Source organism: Phasianus colchicus, chromosome 10 (assembly GCF_987193195.1).
Source record: "Phasianus colchicus chromosome 10, bPhaCol1.hap1.1, whole genome shotgun sequence".
In the NCBI taxonomy this organism is placed as follows: Eukaryota; Metazoa; Chordata; class Aves; order Galliformes; family Phasianidae; genus Phasianus; species Phasianus colchicus.
This window is the reverse complement of record NC_143445.1, coordinates 23,695,162-23,710,185: the sequence shown is the minus strand read 5'-3', so window position 1 is coordinate 23,710,185 and position 15,024 is coordinate 23,695,162. Positions and strand designations below refer to the sequence as shown.

At 43.2% G+C, this 15,024-nt stretch overlaps 1 protein-coding gene and 1 long non-coding RNA gene across 4 annotated transcripts in view; one reads left to right on the top strand and one right to left on the bottom strand.

Annotated features, from left to right (window-relative positions):
- LOC149916670 (uncharacterized) overlaps positions 1-14,227 on the top strand; it is a 39,457-nt gene extending 25,230 nt beyond the window's left edge. Inside the window, exons 2-3 of the long non-coding RNA XR_016469814.1 lie at positions 2,694-10,593; positions 11,613-14,227. This is a non-coding gene — a long non-coding RNA (uncharacterized LOC149916670). The remainder of the gene's footprint in view (positions 1-2,693; positions 10,594-11,612) is intronic.
- LOC116243396 (calcium-activated potassium channel subunit beta-2) overlaps positions 1-15,024 on the bottom strand; it is a 114,951-nt gene that overhangs the window by 57,913 nt on the left and 42,014 nt on the right. The window lies entirely within an intron of this gene.

Sequence of the window (15,024 nt, the reverse complement as noted above, 5' to 3'; positions counted from 1 at the left end):
GCTGTAGGTTGGGAACATAGACCAACATGACCGCTAGGCTGCACTGAGGAGTTGTTGGCTTTGCAGTGTTCATAAGCAGCTGGAAGAATTGAGTATTTGGCCTTATCCTCTAGGGACGCTTATACTGCACCATCAAGAGAAATTAAGATCTGGGAAATGGTTTTTTAAAGCATCTGTGTGGAGAGGATGGAGATGTTCCAGATTGCAAACAGTCACTTTGCTCACCGAGACTAAACTCCAGAGTCATTCTGAGTTTGTTCATAAATATTCCGGCTGCTGGATTCTTTATTTAAATGTAATCCCTGCAGCTTCTTTGGATTCCTCACATCCCTAGGCTTTCAGAGCATGGTGCAATATCAGGAGGTGTGGGGTCTACAGTACAAAGCATGAGAAACTTCTGGCTTCTGCATCACATATAATCCTCTGTTCTTGCATTTCTGTTGATTTATGTACAACCACCCGCCTGGGGACTTATCTTATTTGTTATCTATCATTTTAATTATTGTCTGTGAAGGTGCCAAAGATATCGGGGCATTGAGACAACTACATTATTCATTAATTATTTGTTACTGCTAACATCTTGCTAGTAGAGAGCTGCACTGAGTGAATCCTCCCTCATGGTAGCGAGATAGCAGCTTTATCTGCTTAACTTTCCTTGCTTGATGGTAAGATTGCTAAAAGCTTTGGGGGAGGATTTTCATGTTGGTGATAACTTGTTCTGATGTGAATCTCTAAAACCTGACCTAAAAATCAGCAGAAGGAATCTAGGTTCCCTAATCTACCTTTGCACATTACAACCTATGCCTGACTTCTATCCAGAGAGCTAGGAGAGGGTTTTCCAAGGTGGGTAAGCTGGCTTTCCTTGCCCTCACTCCCACTGAGGAGATGTATCCTCCTTTTGTAGATCCACCCAGGTGTGAAACTCCTCTGGGTTATCTCTAAAGTTCAGTGCAAAAACCATGATGATCTTCATTGCACTTAATTTTAAACACAAACCTTAAAAATAGAAATATCCTAGAGCTGAAATAATTTCCCCTTCCTAGCTGACTGCCTTGCTCACCAGGGTTCGCTTACATTTTGCCTGCAATCGTCAGACTGGAGCTCCCCAGTGCTAATCCCAATGGTGGTTTTCTCACAGAGATACTTGGTCTTGATTTGCCATGGACTTTTATTAATTTATCATCCCTCTGCAATCTGATTTTCACTATTCCCTGTACTATTATAAAAGTAGTGGAGTTATAGATGCCATTACTCCAGTTTTTGAGGCAAAAGAAGCATGTTCCTGGCTCAAATTCAGTGCTACCTTCAACCCGCCTTGCTTTGTAACACTGCAGTTCATGTTGCTCAGTACTAGGGGATATATATGGTTGCAAAAGTGGCTTTTAGTGTAGGTAGAGGTGTGAGCTCTGGTGCCAAATGGAGCATGCATGGCCATGGTTAAGCCAGGTGCCACCATGTGTGGCCCCCCATTGTCACCGCTGCTGGGTTACGCCTTGAATCTGAGCTGGCTACATGCAACTCTGAGCTTTAGCTTTAAGCAAGGTTGTTTGAAACTTCAGGAAAGATTTAACAGGCTGTGTGAGATTTATTTTGGGGTTTAGTTCAAAATAACTAATAATAGCTTAACAGCTGATGTTTGGCTTGAGAGGAAAAGACCTTAATTAGTTGGTAATGAGTTAGGTTGAAACTCCTCAAGTGGATTCATCAGATCAGGCTTTTCCTAGGGATAGCAGAACAGGATTGGAGGCAGAGTTGTGCAATATCTATATATTTTGTCCTCTCGAAAGGGAACTTTTTAGAGACAGCTCCAGCAGCCTGCATTGCTGTGTGCCCTTCTGGAAATAAAGTAAAATCAATGCAGGCTGCTGGGCACTGTCATGGTGAGCAGATCCCATGAGGCTGTCAGGAGAATTTCTTAGTGTGTTGAGGGTGTTTCTGGGAGCTCTGAGACTGAGAGAAAAACATCTCTGGTTTTATGGGCTCATCAAAAATCCTCCTGGGACTCTCTGGTCACCGTGACTGCCTGCTCAAGAGATTTCTGCATCTGCTTGATTAGCATGTTGGATTGCTTTGGTAATCAAGGAAATTAAGTCTTTAGTGCTATGGACAGATTTTCTGACATTTCTAGAGAGGGTTGGGAGGGAGCTTGGGTGAAAACTCCTGGAGCTGGAAGGGTAAATGTAGAGCTTGGCATTGTCATTGTCTGTTTCATGGAAGACAGCTCAATCACTGGTGCGATCAATCCCTATAGATTGAGCTCATGGCTATTATCAACTTTTCCTACGCCCTTCCTGCTTGTAATTTTAACTCCAACTGTCAATTACTTTAAATGAAAAGCACAGCAGCACTGCAGAGAAGGAAAACATGGTGCACACAGCAAAATGTGGTGGGGAAGCACTTTTCTTTGCACGAAGCTTAGTGTCTGCCCAGTGCCTGTGTGGGCTGTGCCGTGCGTTCAGCCCCCTCAGCGCCCCGTGGCTGTTGTTGAGCAGTCACAGTGCGATGCAGACGGATGTGCCTGTCTCTGTCCCTCGACAGTTACACACTCCTGTTGTAAACACTTTAAAGAAAAGGCTCTCAGGAGAGCACAGCCCATTACACACAGTTGTGAGCGTCTCTAGCAGGGATGCATATATTAAATGGCTAGTGTTCTATGTTTTGCAAGGCAATTTTCCCTCTATTGCTCTCTCCAGCTCTCCTACTGCTCTTGGACTCAAATATTTTCACAGTCCCTTGCTGATCTGCCTGAAGACGTTTAGAAGACAAGGTGGGAAAATGCTGGAGAAGTGACTGTCGTTAATCCTGCACTCACCAGCAGCCTCAGGGCTGTGCTTCCGTCTGCTATCTCCATTTCAGAGGGCCCCACAACCCAACACTGAGAGCACCCCAGTGCTTGGCTGAGTGCTGCTGGCTCTATTTGAGGATGAGATGGCCTGGAGCTGGTGTGAGGAGCAGCAGGAAAAGCCTTCTAATGTGAGTTCCTAATTTGGCTACAGGCACACAGAGTAATTTTAGCTCTTGCTCACTGCTCGACACCAAGGCGTTAATTTTGCAGCACCCCGATCTGTTTGCCTACAACTGTCTGTCTCGCATAGACTGCTTTGCGTTGAGCCTGGGCATGAAGCCAATGGCTAGAGGCGTTGGATATGGCAGCAACAGGAGCATCCCATGCCAAAACCACCTCCTAGGCCTAAGCTAATAGAAAACAGCTCATGCTTGCTCCATTTGAAAAAGAAATGTCAACACTGGCTACCAAAGGCCTTTGTGTGTAATTGTGTAGAGACAAAAACTGCAGAAAGGGATGAACTCTGATAATGTCTCATCACCTACAGGAGTGAATACTCCATATATTTTCATCTGATAGCGTATGAATTATCGCCTTCTCTACCTACAATCCCCTATAACACTACTCCTGGCTGTGTAAGGAGCAGTGAAGATCCCAGCATTTTTCACTGAGCCTCATGCAACAGCAGTGCAACATCATCCTGACAGCTGCCCTGCTGCCTGGAGCACATCCAAAGCCATCCCTGCACCTGCAAGGAGAGCGGAGCCCATCTGACACCACATCTGCCTGTCCTGTCCCAGGCTCCTCATGAACACAGGGATGGCTCAGGCTGACGTCTGTAGGAGCCTTGGTTCACCAGCCTTGCTGCCACAGAGATTTCAATCCTTGCTTAAAGGAGAGAGAAACAGAAGTGAGGAAAATTTTGTTTTCACTATGACAGCTTCTGTGCCAAGAGTATGGCAGTGTAGAAGTTGGTCCTTAAAGCAAGTACATTGATTGTAAGAGAAAACTAATACAGAGGAGATCTCCCAATCCTTCCTATCTTCATCTAGAAGATGTATATGCATATACTGTATGTACTCAATGCCAGGGCTATCAGCAGAAAGGCATCACTAATGAATAAAGAATTCTGCTGTTGGAAAGCTGCAGGTATCACTCACAAAGAAACCCTCTCTGCTGCCTGTTATAATCTTCTAATGAGAAAAAAAAAAAAAGGTACCGAAAGCCAACAGCTTCTTGCCAGCAGGTCATCTTCAAATGTGTAATTGGTATCACATTGTGATGTTACCAGAGCTAGCAAAAATTGTAACTGATGATCAGAAAGCAGCATTTTCTGGACAAGTTTTTCTCCCTGGTTAATTTAGCTGATGGAGTGCTACAGCAACTCTCCTGCTCCTGGGGTGCCTGCAGCTACCCTCCACAGTCCCCTCCTGTCACTGCCTCGAGCTGCTTTCATCCCACGCATATTCTTGGGCACTGAGGCACATAGGTATGGGAAGAGAGATGCAGAGCTGCCGTGTGGAAGGTCTTAGGGATCCTTTCAACAGAAAAACAAAGCAGAGTGTATCCTCAGGTCTCTTTCCTGTATTAAGGCAGTTTTTTGTTCAGTCTGTTTGCCTCAAGAGGGACTGTGGTAACTGGTCTGTGGAGATGGTGCATTGCTTGCAGTAATTACGAGACCCAGGATGATCCATTCTCCCAGTGACCACCTCATTTCCAAGTTCCCCAATATCACCTCCTTTTGCCTTGGGTGATCTCAGAGAAGGTGAAGGGGAGATGCTGTGATTTGATCTACGTCCTGCTGAACTGAACACACCTTTTCTCGCTCCTCCACATATACACAGGAAGTTTCTGATTGAAAGTAATACATTTTTTTACGTTAGGAAAAATATTACTCAACAGTATCTGGGGATATTCAACTGGCAGAGATGAAATGTGCTCGTCCTCCCCTCCCTGCCCTTTGTCAGTCACCTCATGGTTGCACGACTCAATAGTGGGCTGTTATCTGAGGAAATGAAATTTAGCAAAAAAAAATATTTTTTTTTATAAAGGCAATCTGCTCCCTGGGAGAGGCAAGGGGAACGTTACAGCTGCAGTATTTAATATAATTTAAAAGCTGATTACCCTGCATGTGAAATAACTACTCCTCATAAGGCTTTCAACTATGTATTGTACACACCCTAATTCATATTAACAGCTCCTTAGGAGCCATCGTAGTTTATCAAGAAAGTAATATGCATTTTAAAAGCACTCAAATAGAGATTTACATGATAAACCTTAATGACTCCAGAATGCCTTATTAGCTATCCCTACACTCCCAGCACCAGTCACTCACTTTGGGCAAATTAGATAATTCAAGAAGCCTATGGAAAACTTCAGCCCAGAGCGAAGCTGTTGCTCACCCACTAGCTAGGATTTATTTCCTGCATGAAGGAATGCTTTTACCTCTGCGTTTGTATGGAAAGTGCTGATTTTTGTGGACAGGAGCATCACTATGATCTCTTCTAAAGAAAACACCCCGTTAAATGTTAAGGCTCATTATTTATCTTATAATGGCCTTATATCTCTGGCAATATTTCCCTGCAATTGTCCTGTCAGCCAGATGCTAAGTTCGATATCAGTATAAACTGTTTTCACAATATCTGTGAAATATTGCAGGAAGATAACAACATTACTGAGATGATGTTTTTAAATCATGCCAAGAGCAAGCCACTAAATTAAGCTATAGCTTCTGTAAAGCCAATGGAAAAATTATTACCGTGAAGAAGTGGGGTTAGCAACTGCATTTCCCCCAGCAAGATGAGATCAAAGCAACTGTGAAAAAGAAAGCTCAATGACTCTTAATTGTGCTGGAGACTGGGACCCCCACGATACAAAGACTTGCATGGAAGGAGGGAAACTGCATCCTAAGGAATAACAACGTGCTCCAAGTGAAAGGATTCACTGACCTTCCTGTGCCCTTGTCCAGACAGCTTCACTTTAAACATCCCTCTTAGTAAGAACTAGTCACGTCATTACAAATGAATGGTGATTTACATTTTTTTCCACTGACTTCTGAGCTGATACTTTCATGCTGTCATTTCTTTATTTTTCAGCTATTCTGTGTTTGCAATTATTTTTATGGGAAAATACCAGTGCAGCAAAGCCTGCTGGCATGACTGCCTTGTGTCTGCCTCCACACGGGTAAGGAAGTGTCTATGGCTTTGACAAGAAGTGCTCACTTTGTGCTGTGTCCAACCTTGTGCTCTATCTGAGCACGAGTTGCTTTGTGGCCAAAAGGGAGGAGGGCTCCAATGGCCCCGGTTCCTCAAGTGCTGCCCAACCCTGCCTCACTTCTCCTAGAAAAAATGGGTCCCTAGCTACATTAAAATTAATATTAAAAAAAAAAAAAAGGTCCTTTAAATATCGTTATTTTCCTTCCCTGTTGTTCTTTGAAAATATGTGAAAATACTGATTTATTGGTTTGCTTTGTAAAGTAAGAAAAAACAACTCTGTGGTCTTGTGTGTGTTCCTCCTGCCCAGGCTGCTTTCAGGCTCTGATTTAGTAGCAATGGGAGCCGTGCTGTGCAGGAGGAAGGATCCTGGCTTACCCCCAGCTGACCCAAGTTCATTACCTGTTTATAAAAAGGCTCAATGTCCATGAACACCGTGCAAATCTGGAAAACTGGGCTGCCTCCAAATGAGCTCTGCTTGTGTGAATGGCACACAGCTTAGTCTTGTGTTGGGGCTGGAAAGGAGGAGTAAGATGGCTGGGAGCCGAGCTTGCCTTCCCTTAGATGGGGCAGTCCTGAGAGAGCAAAATCCTGCCCCTGTTCTCACCTAATGAGACTGTTTCAGATCCTGCTGGTCTGATGACTACTTTACACGTATGCATTTAAAAACAATGCTATTTCCCCATAGACTTATTTTGCTGTATCTCCTTCAGCTGCTTGATGCTGCTGATCCCACCTTAAGCACTATGTGATTTTCTGACAGTTGGAAAATGAGCCTTGAGAAGAGGCTTTGTTTCTGCAGGAACACAGTGAAGTTTTCCTTTCCTCCTACCATGAACGCTAGTCTTTGCTTTTGGGGCTTGAATTGTAGGTATGTTAGGTATCTATTTATACAAAATGGAGAGTTTAGTTGTGAGAGGATAAAAGCAAATCTGGCTTTATTGATTCTCTTCCCTGTTTAAGTGATCATAGAAGCAGCAGCCGTAGCACAAATGCTTGGACACGCTCATTTCTCCTTTGGCATTTCCTCTTGGTAGCCTAAGTCCGACTTTGAAATGAATTTTCTGCAAATTTGTTTCTACGTATGAAGTTTGGCACAAGGCAGATTTGAGACTTGGCACAGCAACAGTGAAAGGAAAACTGTTCTGAAACACAGGGAAACAATCCTGGCAGCATTTCAGTGCTATTTACCTTCCTCTGGAAACCTTCCTTGTAAACACTGGAGCCAGTAAAAGGGGCTCTGTGCTCCCCTCCTCCTTTGCAACTTGCATGCTCCCATTAACAGCCAGGTCTATTGGCTTGTGTGATCCCCTAGCCTGTCATAAAAGACTGCTCTAATTAAATAGGTAAGTGGCCATCTCAGAGTGGGAGTGCAGCTCCTGAGTGGACATTTGCGTGGGTAATGAAAGAGCTTTGTGTAATGGCATTTAATGTTAATATATGAGATTTTGGAGCAGCAATAAGAATCTATGCTTCAGGGCTCAGCTTCTGTCATGATAAGACCATCACTAGCATAGATGATCCTGCATTTATCAAAGAAAGGTTGCTTGGTTTCTGACCAGGTTGTCCCCAGGCAGAGGTGGCAGCTCTTAGATGAGGGGATAAGACAAAAATAGCAGTACCCTTAAAAATTATGGGAGTAGAAGATATGGGATTTAACCAGTGTGCTGGGATCTGGGAAACTGCTGACTTTGATTTAGCCTTTCTCCGTGTTTTTGGACAATGCTCATAATTTTTCTGTGGCTTTGCTCATCTGCTTTAAAATAAAAAAACAGCATTTCCCCCATCTTTGCAGTCAAAACACCAGCCCCTGGCTGGGTAGGAATCTGCTCTTGCTGTGGGCTTGTACAGTGAGTGCCGGCACCGTGCAATCATGGAGCCTTGATTGAATTTGAGGATGTTGATTTTTAGCTGTGATGCTGCCACTCCCGACGATAAGGATGACAGCTGCAGCTCTGCATTTTCTGAAGTTTATTGGTTTCAGCATTTGTTTTTATGTTTCATTTTCTTGCGGTAAAAGCTACTTTTCACACATAACAGCCCGCTTATTCCATTTTTAAATTGTGCGGATGGATAGTAAAGGCACTCAGGAGTTAGCAGAAGGTGAAGTAATTCCACAATATTACCAGAATCTGAATGAAGAAATCAGGTTTAATTTATGATAAAATGATGTCTTTGCAACATATGTTTTGTCCTATTCATCCAGATTTAGCAAAGAAAGATAGCACGGAGCAAGACACGTCTGAAGTCTCTGGAGCTGGGAGATGCTGCCATATATAATTTGTTACTGTTTTCTCACGTCTCAGTATAAAATACTATAGATGAAAAAGATGAGTTAGGGAGGCAAGGGAACTCTCTTTGGGTAAACAATGTTTCCTAGTTATGTTCAGGTGAAAGCCAGAAATATCACACGTGGTACTAAATGTGAGAAGGAATGGAAAAAATGCTGTTCTGGGAAATTTGTATCTGAGAATCTGAATGGCGGATGCCGCATTAGAGGGGGAAGGCTTGGTTTTGTGGTTGCTGTGAATCCTCATGAATGAAAATGTCATTTTTCTGGATTTATGGTATAATACAGTGCAATTTAATGGCTGGCTACAAGCTCTCTGAGGCCCAGTTCCAGAGATGCTGCAAATACAGCCTTTTCCCTCCAAAAAATGACCATACGCAAAGAGTGAGAAGAGAGCACAGTCTCTGTCTGCCCCTCCACCTTCCTCTTCCCCAGCCCAGGAATGCTCTGCTCCCACAGGCCCAGGATCTTGGCTGTTGTGCAGCCTCAGAGAGCTACAAAATGAACCTTCTGTACTCGCACTGTGGCACTTCATTTGCAGCTGCTGCTATCCCGATCTTTCATCACTCTCTGCTGCCCACACTGAACAGTTCAAAAATATGAATGAGGTACTTCAGGAAAGGAAAGCTGGGATCCTTCCTCATCCTTCCTGAGAAAGGTAAAGCAGGCTCTGTGCTCAGCACTCTCCTGGGCTATAGGTATACTGGGTGACTGGCAGCTACAGGGTGACCAACAGCCTGCCAGAGCAAGGGCCCATGAGATGTGGCCAGAGGTTGTTGCTTTGGTACCTGCATACTATATTTTGTTCAGAGCCTGTGTGGATTCACGTGTGGCTTACTGCTGGTTCTGCACAGTCGGTACTGTGTGTTTGGGGAGCACAGAGCAGTCAGCAGAATGATGCCAATGGCATGTCAAACACAGACAGCTAATTACTGCCCTGCTCCACACTGTGCCCCTCTGAGACACTGCAAAGAAACTTACATCCAGGTGCAAAACTTACATGGCAAATGTGCATCCACTTGGGTTTTCATTTCTTCTTTACAAGCTATACCCAGGGCTGTTCAACTACTGGGACTTGCAATCTTGCTTCAGAGAGTAGGAAAAAGGACAGAGAGAGGCTGGGGGCGAGGATACCAAGCTCTGGGAGGGGTGGCTCTGGCTGCGTCAGGGATGTCAGCACTGCTAAAGTGCTCACAGGCTCAGCCCTGCAGGGTTTGTTTCCCAGCAGGTTCCCCTCGGTGATCCCCAAAGCAACCTGTGTGCTCACATGGGTGGCAACAGTGGGCTGTTTCCTCTCACTGTGGGGAATCCCAATGCCTTGTACAAGCATTGTGTTCGTGTGCCTCCCCTAACACATTTAATTTATCTTTATGGCCATGTGTTTGTCTACCACCTGGCACAGCCTGAATCTTTCAGCAGCCACCACGTCAGACACATTAATAATAAATATGCCAATTAGGTATAATTAGTCTGATAACTACTTTGTGTTTTGCATCATGCATGAAGGTGCACAAAAATTGCCATACGTTTGGCACGCTGTCTCACAAACCAAACACATGGGTACTCATCCAAATCCCATACCAGGGACTTGCTCCTGTGCCTCAGCTTGAAGCAGTAACAGTAATCCTGTGCTTCATCACAAAAAAAAAAAAAAAAAAAAAAAAATAGAGACTTTCAGTGCTAGGTGATGCTATTACAAACTGTTTCTAAGCTGTAGGAAAGATATGATGGCTGTGCGTTTTTTCATAGGGGCACGCTGAAAATTGAAGACAAATGGCCTTGTTGTCCGTTTTCTAGAGAAGTCTGGAGGAACTCTTCATGCCAAGGGCTTTTGAAAATCCATTCTTTAATTTTGACAGGACTCTTTGAAGAAAAGTGGTGTTATTGCTGGTGTTTTCAGCTTTTGGCAGATCCCAAATTTGTGACACTGTATTTCTATCTCTGACCAGCCAGCGTAAAGCAGTGCATAGCCGCACTGTAATGAATAGAAGGACAAGTGGCTTTGCCAGACCTCTGATGAAGTGTTCGCATTCGATTTTCTCAACTTTGAGACAAGAATCAGGCTGATTTTTTTTGTCCAAGCCTGTTTGTTCATTTTTAGTTGTCAAACAGCAATAGAATGGGTTTCCGGTTATCCCTGGCACTGTGCTGAATAATCCCTTCTATTGGGTTTATCAGGTGCCATCATCAGCCCTCCATCAGGATCTTTTGCTGACATCTCTGAAGGACACTTTCGTATTCTGATCTCTCCAGGGTAAAGCAGTTTGACACCTAATACAGTTCTCAAGGCAGAATGTGTTATGAAGGTGAGATTCTGCAATAACATTTATTCTCTGATTGCCTTTATAAACTCCCAGTGCATCTTAGCCTTTTTATATTTCTGACATATGCACAGGAGATGAAAGTTATCAGTGTGAAGAAACGCAGAAATCATTAAGGATACATACTGTCACAGTGACTGTGATATTTATTCATGCACATCTGGGGGACTTCTGAGGCTTCTGGTATAGCCCAATAGAAATTACAGGGTTGGTGGGTTTTTTAGCATTAATAGTTGTTAAATATGTCAAAGCTACTGAAGGCAGAGGAGCTTCACATAGAGAAATGTATGAGCAGCATGACAGTTGGTGAGACTCATTGATGAATGCTAGTAAGATTGATTGGAAAGAGTTATCTCAACTTCTCATGTGTTGGGGGGCTTTAAATTAATTATGCTTTAACCACTTTGGAGACAGACTTGAGAACAAATTCTTGGAGCCCAAGTAGACGTGGCTGCTCGATAAGAAGGAGAGGAATAGAAAAGTAATCAACATTTTAGCTGTGTACAAAATGAAAAAGTAAGAAACCACAGAAAATATTATTATAATGCCATTAACATAAATCAATTGCATGCTCTCCCCTCAGAATCCATTTTTATTTCTAGTCATCCTATCTCATAAATTCTCTAATAGATGTAAAAAGAGTGCAGAGACTGACAGTGAAAATGATTAGAGATATGTGGAGATTTGTGCACAAGTGGAGGCAGTGAACTGGGACTGCTTAGAGAAGCTTTAGCTTTCATTTGGAGTGTTCCTGAAAGCCAAACACTTTCTATCTTTCTCCTTGGCTTAAAGGAGAGAAAAAAAGGAGTATTTCTGAGTGAGATGTAAATAATGTTCAGTGACCAGGTCTTGGGGTTGTAAAAGAACATGTGCACTGGTGCTTTAATAATTTTGGTGGTTGATTTTAAGCCAAATCCAGCTGGCTTCACTGAAGCAATTAGCCTGATTATTGCCAGAGGGATTCTCACACAATTAAGGTGAGCAACGTTTGATCCTCCTTACAGAAACAACTTGTCTGCACAGAACTGGCTGACAGAGGAGTTAGGGCAGAACAAGAGTGCTAACAGAAACCTTCAAACCCTGATAAAAGCATGGCTTCTTCCAAGGAATTTGGGCAGGCTTATGTGTCTGGGGAAGCTGGGGGAAGCTAAAATCTAACAGCAAGATGTGCATTCTCACATGGAACTGAACTGTTGCTGCTTCCACGGCTTCCCTAAAGGAAGAAACATTTAGTAAGCTCTACCATTGCTATTTATTTAAAAGAGCATCTGAAGTCTTCCAATGTTTTGTTTTGTTTCTTTTTTCCCTCTCCCTGCTATTTCTAAGATACCTTTCAATGTGGTACATAAGTACCATCTGGATATCTGGCTATTGACCAGCAGGCTATGATATGGGAGGCTTTTTAAGTACAGGCAAGCAGAACAGGGAATAGAAAGAGTAGACAAACAGTGAACAGTTTAATGAAGACTGAAGAGGATATTGATGAAATCACTGAGAAAGAGAGTACAGAAATCCATTTGTTGTTCAACATTTGCTGCTCAAAGAACAGGCTAAGCACTTCTATGAACCTCCACAGCATATTTAAGCTTCCTGGAAAGTGTACTTTGCGGGGTAGAATCATAGAATAATTAAGGTTGGAGAAGACCACAAGATCATCTCGTCCAACTGTTGAACCATCATCACCATGCTCACTAAACCATGTCTACTGCACTGACTCCAGAAATGAGTATTCACAAAAGAAGGGAAGGCGCAGCACTCAGCACAGATATGCTGGATTTCAATTAAGGAAGGGAACAGCTCTGAGATCAAGCCAGACCTTCTCCCTCACCCTAAATTCAAGAAATTTAGTTTTTATCTAATTCATAAGAAATGAAGAAATGTTACAAAATGTGAATTGTCTTTTTTTATTGACCTTAAGAGTTTCTGAATACACTACTGCAGGGTTTTAATGTGAACAAACTGATATTTACTTATTCAAACTCACTCAGGTCAGTGGACTTCCTGCATATGATAGTACTGTTCCCCATGTGGTGTCCAGCAGGTGATGATGTTGCAGCCTGGCAGAGTAACACTGCTAAAAAAACTCCTGCTGTCAATTACTGGGAGTTTTCTTTCAACTCTGATAATTTTGGAGGTGAATTATGACTTGTGGAGCTGCAACAGAATCTTGCAAGTTCTGTGATGGCTTTTGACAGCCCCATCCCAGCAGGGAAAGACTCCTTGCTCAAAATCTATCAACCTCTTCATCACAGGGGAGAAATGAAAAAGAAATCTGCCTAGAAGCTCAAACCAAGTTTGAGTGGGGATTCTCTCCAACTGAGCTGAGTCACTGCAGTCATCTTTACATGACAAGCATATTCATTTGGGGAACCATCTAAAGGCAGGTGCCCGTAACAAAGACATCCCGTTCACGCTTAATGCACCAGATAAATTGTCTTAAAATGTGGAGTTATTTTATGAGTTCTTGAATAAGTGCACTCATATATACATCTCTGAAGTGATTTTTAATTAATTGCTTTCAGTCCTTTTCTTTTTGAAAAATTAGAACAATGAAGGAATAGACTGGCTATGGAGTTTGGCCGAAGAAAGATTATACTAATCCACTTAAAATATGATTAAAACAGCAAGCAAGAAGAGATAAAAGCATTTTTTTCAAAACTCGTTTACCTGTGACAAAATCCCTCCATATCAGCTGCATACAAATTGTTGGATTGTCTTAGTTAAGCTCTACAAAAAAAAGATTTTGCTGTGGACTTCTTGGACTTTACAACCAGAAAGTCCTGTGTTGATCTTTGCAAGATGGGGAATTGCACGTTTCATGCAATTAATAGGAGAGCAGAAGAGCTTTCAAAGAACAGAATTGCCAGTGAGATCAGTGTTTTATATGGAAGTAAACAAAGAGAAGTTTTCAGAAGTTTATGCTATGTCCTGGTGCTTCATTAAAATGGGTTTTCAAAAGCCAGGACACTCATCTTCCGCAAGATCTTCCAGTTAATAAAATGCTGTGGGTCCAAATGAACTTCCTTTGTTCCCTGCCTGGATTAGTGCTCCTTGAAGTATATGTGCTTTGTTGGAGGGATTGAAAGATGGCCTAGTTGCATTGATGTTTTCCACTCAGGCTCTCTGAATGTGCATTTCCTGGATCAGTAAACTTGGCCAAATTACAACAGATATCCTTACATCGGCTCTACAAGGGCTATTTTTCACAGCCATCGATTCTTGCCCTATCACCACAACAGCAGCTCTGGAATTCAACATATGAGCTCAAAAACTACTCATCAATAGATAGAAGGGCCTCAGCAATCAAAGAGCGCAGGCAAATTCTTGGGTCTTTTTTGCTCTTCAGTTCTTTTACAACTCTTGGGCTCTGCAATATGTTGCTATGGTCAAGATGTGGTTATCTGAAGCCTGTTTCTGCAGCAGGTTCATTGAGTCCTTAGGACATAGGAGTTTGGGGTGTTTAGCTAGAAAATGTGCTGTGCTGATGCCGCTCCCCACATCTCACTCCTGGCTCTGCTTTCCTCCTGCTTTTATTGCACCAGCTCTGATGCTTGCTGAGTCCCAGCTGGCATCCCAAAACCAAAGCACATTTTCCTGGATCGTTTGTGAGCTGATTTTGTTTGCCAGGAGGAGTAGAGGGGCGGGAAGGGGGAGGCAGCAGGAGGACAGGGAGTAATACAAGGGCAGCCTGGCTGCTGAGTCTCTGGGGCTGTGCTCCCAAACCCATGGCTTCTGAAGTCAGCGTCAATCTGTCTGGCAGCAGCTCTGAAGAGTGTGCCTGCTCCCATGCATGGAGACGGGCACAGGTCTCCAATGGATTTTATATTCCTTTGTTTCCTCTGACTTTGATTTAACCAGACTGTGATGCTTTAAGTACCAGATATTAATTAGAAGAGGTAGGGAGTGTGTCCCAGAGGGACCATACTAGTAGCCTTCTCACCATTCTGAGTTTGACTTATTTCAAGTTATTGCTCTGAAATATTATTTATTCACTCAGGAGCCTGACGTTTATAGGGCCCATCTAAATTTGCAAATAACTAATGGCTGTCAGAAAGGAGTACCACTCTGCTGAGGTGGAAAATAGCCTGTCTGCAAGTAAAGTACAGCCAAATATACTGAATGTTTTCTGCAACATTTCTTTAAGGCATCGATGTTATCCCAGCCCTCCTATGGTACTGGGCCTTGGAGGCACAAAGGGCTGTGCCACGCAGGGGCTCCTGCTGGGACAGTGACATTGGGAAACGGACCATGTTGGGCTTACACAGAAACTTCAGCCTCACTCTGATCTCTGATCCAGACAGGGAAGTGGGGAAATGGGACAAATAGTCTTTTGTCTCCTCTGGCTTTCAAAATACTTCTGGTGGTGGTTGATTTAGGGCAACTCAGTGGCATGCAGAGCAAGAGGAACACTGAATG